The sequence below is a fragment of the Tympanuchus pallidicinctus genome, unplaced genomic scaffold, assembly GCF_026119805.1.
Source record: "Tympanuchus pallidicinctus isolate F22 unplaced genomic scaffold, pur_lepc_1.0 scaffold10, whole genome shotgun sequence".
Taxonomy (NCBI): Eukaryota; Metazoa; Chordata; class Aves; order Galliformes; family Phasianidae; genus Tympanuchus; species Tympanuchus pallidicinctus.
Window position 1 is genome coordinate 19920141 of NW_026294619.1, and position 14064 is coordinate 19934204.

Below are 14064 nucleotides of genomic sequence, written 5' to 3' on the forward strand. Positions count from 1 at the left end.
GACGAGATGTTCTGCTTAGGAATTCAGCACACAACATAGACCTAGCTGTGGATCGTGCTGCTCCACCTTTTTTTTTTTTTTTTTTTTTTTTCATAAGTAATAGATGTGATATGTTTCACAATTATATGTTGTGTCTTATGTTGTTGCTCTCAGATTGCACGTGTGAGAACACATCATCTACAAAATGATTTACAAACATGGATGCAGCGTCTGATGGCACTTTATTTGTGAAAGAAAAGGCATATGTTTGCCTTGTGGTGTGTGCTCATACATCAAAATCCAATGAAAAGTGCACATCAGTGATAGGCATGTTACCAAATTAAAAAAAAAAAAAAAAAGCAAAATGCTATATGCTGCTACATGGAGATACACACAATTTATTGATTCTCTCTGAATGACTTATGGCTATAATGGACATTATGAAAATCCTAAGCCAGTCTATTTTACCTTTGTAAATAATTGACTAAGAACACTGTTCTAAATTGGATAAGTGGAATGAGATGCATACAAAGAGAGAACTGTAGAAGTAATTATATCTATACAGTACGTAGCAGTCTTTTTCACAAAGTTAAAATGAACTTTTTCATAGTGTCTGAAAGACAGAGATGTAATTTCAGTTTTAATTCCATTGTTGCAACTATCCTTAGCTCTACCATAATTTTCATTTCAGATGTATTGTAATCTCTGAGTTCCCTCTTTGTGTTTTGTATAATGACTGTTAATTGCTTCTATCATATTTATTTGTAGGGTTGATGTATTAGCAGACTGTTGCTAATATCTTATTTACTGTTATGACCACTTTGAACACTTTCTACATGATTCTTCTAGCAGTACCTAGTCTTTTGTCCTCTGGGTGTATCTTTATTTTGTCTGTCTGCAAAATACATCTTTGCTTTTGATAGTTTTTTTAATTCCATATTATGTGGTTCTACATGGGTGCCTGGGTATATAGTAAGGTTAGTGCACAGGCTGAAGGTGGGGACCCTCAATGTCCTAAAGAGGTGACTTTGAGAGTCTCACACATTTCCTGGCTCCAGACAGGTATAAGGCCACTTATATCTTGCCGAAGTTCGCGTTGCCACCTAATGGAGAATTCCGTCCTTTTGCCAGTGGCATGCATTTTCACAGGGCTCATGAGCTGGCTCTTAGTTTGTGTACTTGTTTAATGAGCTAGATCAGGGCAATCTGCAATCTGATCTTTTATTTCTCCCGGCTTACTTTTTGCATCAGATTCCTAGTCGGCTTCATGATGCAGCTGTAAGATGCAAGTGTCAGCACAAGCAAGGTAGAGGAGCAAACGACTGAGGCCAGGTGGAAGAGCAGAAAGGAATTCTTCTGACAGGTGCCCCAATGTATGCTGCAGATTAAATGTCCTGGGTTCCAAATCCGGAGAGAGCCAACACATAGGATATGCTGCCTTGCACAGGGGCAGGAGTCTGCCAAAAACATGATTGGCAATATCATTCATCTTTAAATGGCAGGAGCTTCTGGCTCCCTGTTCAGTTTCTATTGACAAGATCTATCTTAAATGCGGGAAAGGTATGTGAGGACTGGCAACTTATCTGTAGAAAGTTGCTCATCCCCACTGCAGAGCATTCAGTGGTACAGTTTACAAAAAGGACTCTGGGTAATGTAAACTGGCATAATTAAGCACCTTATGGATGATAAGCATAATTACCCAAGCCCTCAGGTAGAGGCAACCATAACATTTGCCAAACAAAAATTTGGGTAATTGTAAGATCTGGCTGAGCACATTCAGAAATTTGCATGTCAGATTTAAGAATCTCTGTTTCAGTCCTTCTAGCAGATTTCTTGTTAGATTTCCAATGGGGAGCTTTGTTCAGCAGGACTTAGGTTTTCAACCAAATGCATAAAAACCAGTGAGGTTTTTGCCTCAGGATCTGCTGTAGAAGTATAATTCATGGATAAATCAGGATATCTTCTGTACTGCCAACTGTGATGCGAAAGATTTATGCAAGGTTCTCTGAGCAACTGAAGTCACCTCACTAAAACAGGTAATGCCTCTGTGTAGGGTCTATTTGAGACTGTGACTCAAAGTCACCCTGATCTAATTTACCTGAAATCCTGAGCATGCAGATAGTGTTACAGTTGGGGTCATAGGTGATGTCTGATTAGTATAATAAATCCTGATCTGTTCAGTAAAAATGGAGGCAAATAACCTTAACAGTAAAGAATCTGAACTAGAAAGGACAGCTGATGGTGAAACAAAAGAACTGTGGTAAATAGATAGTAAATAAATTCTGTACTGTTTAATTGCGCGGTTGATTTTGGTAAAGCTGAAAACGGGAAACATTGCAGAAGCTTAACCACTGGTCAGTTGCAACTTATATTCTGTCATGTTTAACTCGGGTTTGTGATGTTTTTATTGTTAGGCAAAAGCTAAACCATATTTAAGAATAAATAAACAGCAGACACTGAAGAGAGAGCTTTCTAGAAACGCAATTAAATGCAGACTAAATTTCATTCTAGAATGTTAACATAAATCTATATATATTAGTATATAGAAATGTACATATAAATTCCTTAAAGTTTGCCCTGGAGTGATGTAGCAATTACCTGGTTATGATTTTTACATGTTAGTTTTTGCAGATGATTTATCTGATTTATTTGGCTATTAAAGGCATATTTTCCATCTTTCTTCTTTTTTCTTTTTTAATGCTTTCACAACAGAACACAGATAGCATATGTAACAGTGCATTCCTGTAATTATGAGGGGGGAAGCACAGACAAGAGCAGACAACAAGTAGCAAGAGCTGAAGGTGAGGTAGCTACTCATTTCATCTGCGAGGAGGAGGTGGTGGGGACCAGCACGAAACCCAGGCAGAGATGTGGCCAGAGTGGCAACTAGAAAGGATATTTTTATCAGCATTGTTTCAAACCAACTCTAACTGTAAGTATCAAAAAAGGAAAAAAAGCCATTGCGGCAGTGAACCCTGTCTGAATTAAGGGATACTTCTTAATAATGAGTGGGAAAGGAACTGTGTGTTTGGGGGAAGCAGATGGGGCACTTTCTGAATGTGTCCTGCTCACCTGTTTGAGTGGAATTAGATGTTCAGTGATGCTTCTTGGTATGTTTTGTAATCGAGAGTTCACGGTTATGAATTTGCAAATAAAACAGCATAGGAACTTTCAGCGTTGTTGAAGTACTTTGTTAATGTGGCCTGTGCTGGACATGAAACCCCTCCTTTGTAAACTCATCTGAGTGCCCGTTCCCTCCATTCTTTGTCTGAAAAGCAATCAAAGATACAGATTATATAAGCCTTTAATATTCATTGTTATTTACCTCTGCAAGATTCAGTTGGTTTGCCTTGTGATTGTTTTTCCAAAGGAAATGATGCATTGTAATCAATTTACTGTGTGCAGTTTTAAATGTCAGGGACATTTTTGTTACTTAGAAGACTCATTCAGAAAGGGATGATGCAGACTTTTTGAAATAAGGCTATTTTAAGGATTAACTTCTGAGGTTCAGCATGTCTCAGCACAGTATATGCTTTCTTATTGTTTGCTCTGTGAATTTAAAGTGGAGTGGTGCTTTAGGCAACAGTTAAGATGCATGAATTGAGGTATATTTTGACATTTTATTTCATTCCATCACTGTTTTTTCTGACTGCTTTCTTAAATGCTGTAACTATGATCACTTTTGAGTATTGACACTGAAAGTTCTCGGGAAACAGTAAATATGTATTTGAGTGTAGAATTCAATTAAAATGTCATAATCATAAAATGTTTAAAAACCAAACTGTTCTTTGCACTAATTTGAAAAACAAAGAAGTTTTTAAATGGAATTCTATGTAGCTTTTGTAGATACTTAGGCCTCTCTTCACTGTTGGTTGAGTTTATTTAAAGAGCTTTTCTAGTCACCTTTGAACCCAAATGATTTCTCCAGATGTACAGAAGTGAACAATGTAAAAATCTTGCTGCTTCAGCAGAACAGGATCCAGCTGGCAGGGAACTGGATCTGCAAGTCATTGGTTACAGCTGTGTTTCGATTTATGTGATGGTTGAAAAAATAAATTACTGGATTAAATGGCTAGAAAGAGGACTCTTTGTTTAGCCCTTGTGTGGGGACTGAAAGTGTTTATGGTGCTGTTTTCTGCAGAGCCTTTGCGAAGTAAGCCGGACAAATAGACTTATTCAAAACTTCTCCGAAATGTTGCGCATTCAGCTTTATTTCTTTGTAGAAGAAACTGCATGTTTTTGTGTAGCGCTGTCAGCCAGCAACTGTTTTTAAGGTCTCCTTGCCTTTGAGAGTGGCGGTAGCATTTTAGTGATGTCTCTTAGGCATTGCAGTTTATCACGGGAAGTCAGTTTCCTTTACTTAAAGGTTTTTAAATGCAATTCTTGGCACGCTCACAAATACTTGTAGGGATGCTGTCAAACTCATAACTTTTTAATAGGTTTAATATTTCAACTTAGTATACCGCTTTCCTTTTGCTTTACATAATAATGTTGATGTAACCGTAAATCTGGTGCACAATAATTTACAGAGTAGGCACAGTGAAATCAGAAACTGGTGCCAACCATTTGGATTATCGTGTGTCTTATTCTAAGATTTTAATGATGTAGGTGAATAATTTCATCGAGATGATGATTGCATCTTATTATACAATTCTGCAAAGATTTACATGCTTAATTTTATCGAACCATTCCTCTGATCTTGCTGAGGCTGTATTGTGCATAGAGCTCATCGCTGCTTTGTCGGAGATTCTGCAAGGAAGGGTGTTAATTTTTTGCACCTTCTTTCTGAGGGCACTGTCCTGTGAGATCCGGTGAGCTGCTTTTCTTACTGAAGGTAGCTTGAGTTGAGGGAGTTCAGATGTAAGTTCTCGCTGTGGAGTCCCAACTCCACCGAAGTCACTGGGCATGTTGCCACTAGCTTCTTTTATGCTACAATTTCACCTCTACAACTGGATTTAAATGCCTTTGTTTGTAATAAATATCACAAGACCCACAAGCAATTTCTCTTAAGTAGCACAACTGCCTGTGAAGTGAGAGGATACCAAATGTGAATAAAAGGTTTGATACTGGACCAACAGTAGTTTTAAAGGCTGCTTGCAGATGCTATGGAAAGATAAATAGTAGCATATAACTTTCAGTCACGACAGACAGCGAGCATATAGTGCATTTTTTAAAGCTTTAGCTGGCTTTCAGTATAATAGATTGCAAAGCCAGGAGCTTTTCAGCACTTATATCTGTTTATTCAGCAATATTTCCTAGCAATTATTTTAGGCTGACCGTTTAGTTTCATTTTACAGCCATAAAGCAGTCAGTAGCTGTAGCTGGGTATCAGTTACATTCTATTTATTAAAACATCTTTAAAAGAGTGTATAAACATGCACGATTCTGGATGTGATTAGATCCTAATTGTTGTTCTGTTGAGATCTCATTACTTTTCTGAAAACATTTTGCAGAAAACATTTGCAAAGGATTGCCTTTATAAAATCCTACAAAACGCTGACCAAGGAGAGTTAAATACCAGAACAGGAGTTCTTTTCCAAGTCAAAATGAAATCAGACAAGTTGGCCAAATTCCATCATAAGCCACCCTCAGAAATACCAGAGAGAGGCTTAAAATATTTTACATAGAATATTTCCCCTCCCCCCCACCCCCCTTTTTTTATTGTTGTCCCCAAGCAGCATTATTACATTGAGAACCATGCGACAGAAAGTCGTGGTGATGCAGAATAAATAACCATAATGTATCAAAAGCAGACAAAGGTGTGATTGATCTGTCTGGAATTGGCAGACTCTTTCGCTGTGTCAGGCTGTTTCTTTGATCAATGAAGGTATAGCCTCTGACCCTTAAAAAAAATCAATGAGATTGATTGAAAGGAGAGAGAGAACTATGAGAATTCAGGACAGCTTTAACCTTCACTGTCTAGAAAATTTAAAATATTCCAGTTTTGCAGGCATCGAGCCTGCTATTTAGTATTTTCTCATTAAAATGGTTCTCTTTTCCCCAGTTTTCTTTTGAAACCTCTTAAAACAAGGCTGTCTGAATGTTTGTCAGAAGTGTTTCTCTTCAAACCACACTGTTAATTAGAATAGGAGGGTTTCTGTCTATAGTACAGACTTTTACCTTTAATTAATAGAATAATTTCCTTTTATAAACTCTGACTCTTATTGAACATACATGTAAACAAGAATTGGTGCTCAGGAAAATAGTTCAAATAATTTCAGAGAGAATATCCATCTGAACAGTTACTTGAATTGCCCTTTTTACAACCACTGTCAATTGCAACAAAAATATGGAACTTCAGAGAATAAACAAAAGGTTTTGATGAACCTGTTCCATGTAATCTTAAGATTTTGTCAATTACATATATACTTACATACCTATATTTTAAGGAAATAATGAAAATGCCATATTGAAACATTTTTGAAGGTAGAGTTTTAAAATACTGCTCAGGATCAGACCAAAAATGCAAACGTGTGTGTTTGTTCAAAACCAGTTATATGAACAGTTTTTACTTCATTTTAATATCAATCTCTTTCTTTTCTAATAGTGACTTCCTTTGAGTAATAGTGCAGAATATCAGTACTTTTAATACTGCTTGCTCAGGCTGGAATTCCAGCCAAGCACTGTTACTAAAAAATAAGGAAAATCTGAATGTGATGTTTGTAAATAAGAAATGAAGAGGTAGATTTCTGTGATGGATCAGGGACAAGATAGATGTGGGATATTTCTGAAGTCTTTATTCCTTTGATGTTCTTACATTTAGGCAAAGGATGTATCAGGGACAATCAGATACAGCATATGCGTAGCTGCTAGTCATTCTAACTGCCTCCTACCTTAAACACTACAGTTAAGGAAGCTAAAATGATTTTCAAATGGGTATCTGTTTCATGTGCACTGTGATGAAGAAACTTTTTCTTCTGGCAGAAGAGGGATGGGGGTGTTATCCTCCCTTTGGAGCGCACAGGAAAATAGGAAGATGAGAACTGCAAAATCAGAATACTGTTTGCTACTGCATTTTTTACTTCATCTAGGACACACAGTGATTCTGCTTAGTTCTCGTCATCCCATTCCTTTAAGATTATTTTTTGTTATTAATGAGAATCCTTATCATTCGCACAAAGTTTATGTTAATCCTGCAAATCACCTTATTCTTGCTGTCTAAGAAACAAAAGGCTCATCCTGAGTTTGGGTGGGTTTTGGCCTCTGACATCCGCATCCAGCCTCACCACTCCTCCTTGTCTGTCCACAAGTAATAATCCAGGAAATACTACTTCATATCTTTTTTTCTTTTTCTGCTGCTCTCGTTCATTTCTTCAAGTACATAAGCCGCATCCTTACAGTACGGATGTGAATGCTGTCCCCTGGTGGATGATGCTTAAAGTCTGAAGTGCTGCCTGCAAAACAGAGTAGCACCCTTCAGCTAGCAGCTCGATGTGCAAGTCTGGTGCATCAAATTCATTTCGCATTACTAAAGGACAGTATTAAGGTTCTTTTGTATCTCATCATGTCAGCTAAACCTTTCCCAGAAACGATGTGAAGCTGAGGTCATTTTTTTCCATCTGCGAGGGGTCAGTTCCTCCAACAAAGCAGTTCCTGGCTGAGGTATAAGCCTGTGAAAGAGCGTTGATGCTCACAGCTGAATCATTTTGGAGACCAATATTTTATATTCCCACTAATGACAACAGCTGGATGGTGAAACACAGTGATCAGTCTCTGGCAATAGACCGTTCTGGCTCAGCTGGGGCAGCCCCAGTGCAGTGCAGGTGGCACACAGCCCTACCCTGGCAGGTACCATTCCCCAGATACATCCCATGACCTCAGCCTCTGTGGGGAAACACCTATGTGCTGCCTGTGTCTCATACTCACTCCTACAACTTTCAGGAGCAAAAATCCCTCCCCAAAATACCATTGCTGTGGCACAGGAGCAAGTTCTGCTACCTGGCACTCACAGCAATGCATGGGCTGAGGCTGTGCATTCACTCCCTCCAGCTGAAAGGCAGCTCCATGGTTAAAAAAGGTATTGTTGTGCTTGGAGTCCGAGGCAGTGAGTACAGACAGAGGTGAAACTGTAAATGTAATGGGCTTTCTTTCACTATTAGCATTTGAGTCTATCAGCAGAATAAATCTGAGACCAAAATTCTGCATACTTATCACCTATCTAGCAACACTTAGATTTCTTCTTCCCTCCTAAAAATAGAAAGAGGGATATGTGACAATTGCTACAGCATTTTTATGAACAGCTTTTTGATCTTTTCAGAACTTAATCAGGAATAAAAGATCTTAAATCAGTGAAATGCAATCTTCAGACAGCAATATTTACATGCAAGATTTTAAAGTGGCACTGCTCATATTCAAAGCTGATGGCTCTTTTCTCCATACGATGCGTGTGGATTTACTGTGTTGTGAATACACAAGGTGAATGACTGGGCAATTCTACTCGTTGGAAATTCGGCCACGCATATGAACATGTCTTTACAACTATTTTCACACTTACCCTCAGCTGGAAATGGATTTTCCTAGTGGTTGATTAACAAGGAGCGAGTTGTTCCTAACTAGGTTGAGGGCCATGAAGAAGAGCCGTGTGGCATTGGATTAGTGGAAAGAGTGAACGGCTTCAGATTAATTCAACTAGTCTTCTATTTGTAATCTCCAAGGAAACAGCTGAGTTGAATGTTAATTAAACAGCAGTCTTTGATCCACCCAGCCACTCCCGGAGGCATGATAATAATATATAAGCGCGCACACAGCAAATATATAATAGGTGCATTTAAAGGAGTGCATCTCACCTTGCCATATTCGCACTCGAAACATTATCTGCTGACCAGTTCTTATGTCTTTTAAACAGGGAAAGAGAAAATAGAGAAAAAGGCTAAGTTAAACTTGGATAATCTGGAAGGTAGGGCAGCAGAGCGAGTAGAGCGAGTATGAGCTCTCATTTTGAGGATGTAAAAGGGTTAATGATTAGAAGAGTAGAATCAGGAAAGACCGTAAGCCCAGTTCTATGACAGTGGTAATTGAGCTGATTGATTACGACATCTTGTTTCAGACGACTATTGATTTAATCTAGTCTGCAGTCCCATCGGTCCCAGAGGTGCTCCCAAGTGAGGCTCAGCACTTGAACCTGGGTACTCTTCCCTACTCACAGTGTGGATATAAATTTCCAGAATCTGCAGCCATTTATGATTTTCACTCATCTTTATGCTTTTATTCAAATACTTCTAATTTCGGCAGTGCAATGTTCTTAACCACTGAAGGGGCGGAGGCTAGGAAAAGGAGATGGATTTTTTTTTCAAAAGAAAAAAAACAAAAAACAAAACAAAAAAACCAAGACAGAGAACCAGGGCAATGTGTCTAGTATTTGCATCTGTTGTTTCTGATTCGCAGAGCTAGCAAAGGCTGCTGTTGGAGGCAGTCCACAGAGCTGGGCTATCAGTAGGCAGTGTGCTGTACACGCATGTTCAATTATTAAAATAGTAGACCTTTTTTTCTTTCTGATAGTCATAGCAGGGTCATGACATTAATTTATCCAGGGTATTGTGGGTAACTATACAGAAAAAAAAGCATAAAGGGCACAGATGCTGGAGCAGCAAAAAATGGATGGGTCTGAGCAAAAGGAGATTAAGAGGCGATGACCAATCTAATGTACGTATAGCAGTAAGAAGCCGGCATCCGTCACAGACTCTTGATGGCAATAAGTATTTTAAGCCATGCTGTGCATGTGTTAATTTTTTTTATATACCTCAGTAAATGCTAAGCTGAATGCTGTAATCCTGTATTTTTTTAGTTTCCCAAATCTGATTTCAGTCTCGCTTTTCTTGTCTCATGCTTGGCGCTCTCCTCTCGCTCTCTGCGTCTGCCTATGGGTGTGTGTTTGTCTCCGTCTTTGCCTTTCCCTCAGATCACAAACTTAACTGTTTCCTAATTGTCTACTTTATTCTGTCCTTTCTCGGAGACATTAATTACCACTACGATCACTGCTCATAATCATGTATGAACCGGGTTCAAGGCGGGCACCCGGTGTGGTGCCTTCCCCTGGGATGGCACGTTGCTTCCTGCAGACCCCCAGCAGTGGGTGGGTGCCCTTGGTGCTGGCTGCCGGAGGGCCACCATGGTGGGGCTGGGGGCTGCCAGCAGTCTGGTGCTGCCCGCCTGGGCCAGCCCAGGGAATTGGCTGGAGCGGGGCCATCACCTGCCCCCCTCTGGTGCATAGCCTCTGTTCTGCGAGTCACAGGGCTGTGGTAGGGTCTGGAAAATAATTTACAAATACCGGTGGCATAAATCAGGAAAAGCAGAAAGATTGTCAGTGCCGTAAGTCATTGTAGTACCTTGTCTTAAGAACAAAGGAACAAGGTGGAAATGTACGCAGTAAGTGTGCTCTGTGGATTCTCACAGCCTGTCATACAACCTGTGTCGCAGTTTGCAGCCTCTGTGCTTTGTTTCGGGTTGGATGCTTTATATATACCTCTCGAGTTTGTGTCTGTGGATGTGTTTGATGCACGCGAGTATGCACAGACCGCTCTACCAAGACGGCAAATAACATGCAGATAAATACACGAGTATTTTCTCACGCATTTTCAGTATTCTGTACCGTACCGTGTGTGTGCAGTGCCATTGTTCTCTCACAGTGCTCGCTCGGACACATGCAGCTTCTACTTCTTTCTCATTACTATTATTATTATTTTTAATTAAAAAGTCTGAAATAAAAAAAAAAAAAAAAGAACAAGAAAAAAGAATTGCTTAGTCCAGTTAAATACCAACCGGAGTCTGGGAACGTACAATTTCAGCACAGTGAATGGTGATTCAGACCCTGGCAGTGTTTTGGCTATGAGACAATTCCTACTTATAAAGAGCACAATGAGGTGGGGAGATAGCATTAATTTTAAGGAAGATTAATATTAGTCTTTTTAATGATCATGGCTCTGCGAAGAAAAGAATCCTTTAGCTGCTGAGAGCTGTTGTGCCCTTCCCACTAGTATTTATTCAAGCAAAGGAAAAAATGAAGAAGGCGTAGAATAAACTAAGTCTGTTCAAGAATTACTGGCATTATTTCTCCTTGCATCACGTGTGAGCTGGATTGCCTGCTATTCCTGAGGCAGAGGATTGAGGATGAAAGTCTGTGTGTCAGAGCCTGTTTTCACAACTGCATTTGGAGATCCGTCTTATTGATTAGGAAAAAAAGGGGGTGGGAATAGGAGTGTGAGGTGAGGGGAGGACCGACCGACTACTGGCTTATTGCAGCTCAAGACATTTTCTTCCGGAAAGATGTCAAACAACTGAGACACAGCAACAGAGGAAGTAGAAAGGTGGAAAAATAAGAAGAGGGACCCTTTGGAAGAAATGAAGGCATTCCTTATGAGAGCCTTGAGGCTTTTTTTTCTTCTAACATCTGACCCACAAGGGCTAGAGTGACAGCGTCATGCAAATACTGCAGTCCAGCAGGTCTGAGAGAGGGTGGATGCTAGACAGTGAGTTAATGTTAATGATGAGTGCAGTGAAAATACCAGCCGATACCACCCCCTCCACACACAACTGCTCTGAGTCAGCATCCGCCGCTTTGCCTTGCCTTTTTGTGCGTGCGTGTGTGTGTGTGCATGTGCGCGCGCATGTGGATGTGTGTGTGTGCGAGTGTTGGTGACCGTGTGTGTGTGTGCACGGGAGGTAAAGCCAGTCAGTCAGTGAGAAGCAAAGGTACGTTTGAGAGCAACTAAAATCTGACTGATTTCCATCTTCAGAGCATCAGATGAATTCCCTAAAGAGGATGGGTCTATGCGATGGGGGTGGTATAATTATGTTAATGTCATATTTATAGAGGGGAGAGATTTTTCATTCTAATTATTGATTTGAAAGCTGCGGTCAAAATTGTTTGTTAAATCATGATCAGCTTGCAAGAAAGAAAGAAACGGAATGAAATGCAGGGACTGCTATACATATATATCTCTCATATATATATATATATATCTTGTTTCGTTTAACTATTTTGTGTCTGAGGCATAACTGATTGAACGCTGCACAGTGACAAAGGAACGGCTCTTATGTAATATTGCATTCTGTCATCTACTGAAATATTTTAAATAAGCCAAAATGTTCTGAAATCTGAGGTAGCCTTCTGGAGGGGAGAGTGAAGGGCAGGGTGGGGGTGGAGGGCACTGGCAAATCTTTTCTTCAGCAGCGCTCTCTGTGCAGCTTTCTTGTAAATGGATGATTCACCTGTTCGACCAGCAGAGATTCTAATTCTTCCCCCCCTTCTTCTCTTTTTTCCTTTTTAAAGCTGAACGGCTTCCCGAAGAGCACTGAGTTTTCTATACCAGATTCTGCTCCAGTGGCTAGGACCTTTATGGCTGCTGTTTCTTTTGCTCTGGGCTCTGATGGAAGAAAAAAAAAAAAAAAAAAAAAAAGCCACCGTGGATCCTGTCCCTAAAGTAGAAATTTTCTTTTTCCTTCTGCAAACAAGGCTAAAGATCGGAGGAGAATGAATACGAAAGTAATTTGGGATCGTGGTCGTGCCATTAAAAGTGTTCGGCTTCAGAAAGAAATTGTTTGGGAAATCCGATTATTTCTTCTCACAGTATCGACAGTATTTGAAAGTTGTGTGTTCTTTGAGTAATCTGGTGCAAGTGACAACAATCTCCGCATGTCAGTGTTTTCTACAGTTTATGGAGCGAAAGCTCGCTTTGCCATTGAAAGGAAGAAGCTTTTGCTAACAGTCTGTAGAAGGATTAAATGTTGAACGTGGGGAAGAGGCAAAAAGTGAATACACGCCCAGATGTTATCCTTGCATCGAGAGGGGCTCTAAAGTACTCTGTAACCTAGGGCCCACCTGAATAGGAGGACTGAAAGTATAAAGGCGAAATATTGCAATTAGAAACCCCTTCACATGCATTTAATCCTTCTTTAAGGCATTAAAGGAAATAGAATCAAATCGTTACTATATGAATCTGCTGGAAGAAGCAGGTTTTAACCCATTTTTAGATGCTTCCTTTCGACGCATTGTAATATGGCTACTTGTGAGTCAAAGCAGTGAAGATTTTTGCTGTGCTCTTTCTTTTTGCTTTCAAAAGTTAAGGACTGTAAGGAAAGTCTGTTCAGTCAGCTGATACATTGTCTTGAATGTATGTATGTGTCTTGCCTGCTTATTTGATCTTTTCTGCCCCCTACGTGAAAGTGCCTTGTGTGGGTGGGAGGAGGGGTTGCTGATTGGGGTGGGGGGAGCGGGGGGGGGTGGTTGCTTTTTGTTTTGGTTTTGGTTTGGTGTTGCTGTGTGTTGTTTTTGTTTTTTGTTTTGTTTTGTTTTGTTTTGTTTTTACATTAGCAGTGAAAGTTTTACTGACAGCAATTATGACTACTAAGCAATTCAGATTATTGGAAGACGAATTCTACTGGATCATATCAGACTTTTCCTAGTCCCTGAGACCCTAACTTGTGAGGTTTTGTAGCAACAATCACAAGTCAGGCTCTTGGGACCTAGGCGGAGGGGAACCAGCAGCTTTGGACTATGATTGTTTCTCTGCAGAATTTAGAGAGCCAAAGGAGCTTTCTTTGTCTGGAAGGGAAAAAGGAGAATACAAGTTTCTTAATATATTGGAAAATATAACAAATGTTAAGCAGCAGACCTGTTCCTAAAAGAAAAAAAGCTGTTATCCTTCATGCAGCTTTAGCATGCTAGCTTTTTGTGTTTAGAAAACTGGACTAGATGCCATGTAACATTTAGTATTAAAATTTAAACTGAATGCCAGTTCATATCTCAAAAAAGAACCAAGAGAATAACAACAAAAAAATAAAAAACAAACAAAGGGAAAAGAAGAAAAAGCACTAACCCACCAGGTACTAAAATATACCAAAGGTTTTCAACCATAACATAACATTATCATTACACACATTTCTGGTAGATAATTACCACAAAGTGTATTTTCAGCTGCATTGCTACAGCGCTTAATTAACTTTTAAAACATAAAGCACAAATGCTGATGTTTGAGGCCTAGAAAGCATTCATTCTTTTAATTTTTGAGCAATGCTTTCAGTCTACAGGAAAACTGTTGCTTAGCTTTTCCTGTAATAGGGGACAAAGCCAGTTTTATAGTTAGTTGG

The 14064-nt window shown here is 39.6% G+C and overlaps 1 long non-coding RNA gene across 2 annotated transcripts in view; it reads left to right on the plus strand.

The window, feature by feature from the left end:
* Positions 1–14064, plus strand: part of LOC128072929 (uncharacterized) — a 261184-nt gene that overhangs the window by 211621 nt on the left and 35499 nt on the right. Inside the window, exon 3 of one of the 2 annotated variants that reach the window (XR_008202523.1) lies at positions 12248–12512. The exons of the other annotated variant lie outside the window; for it this stretch is intronic. This is a non-coding gene — a long non-coding RNA (uncharacterized LOC128072929). Of the gene's footprint in view, positions 1–12247; positions 12513–14064 lie in introns of those variants that run through there. 2 annotated transcript variants of the gene reach the window in all.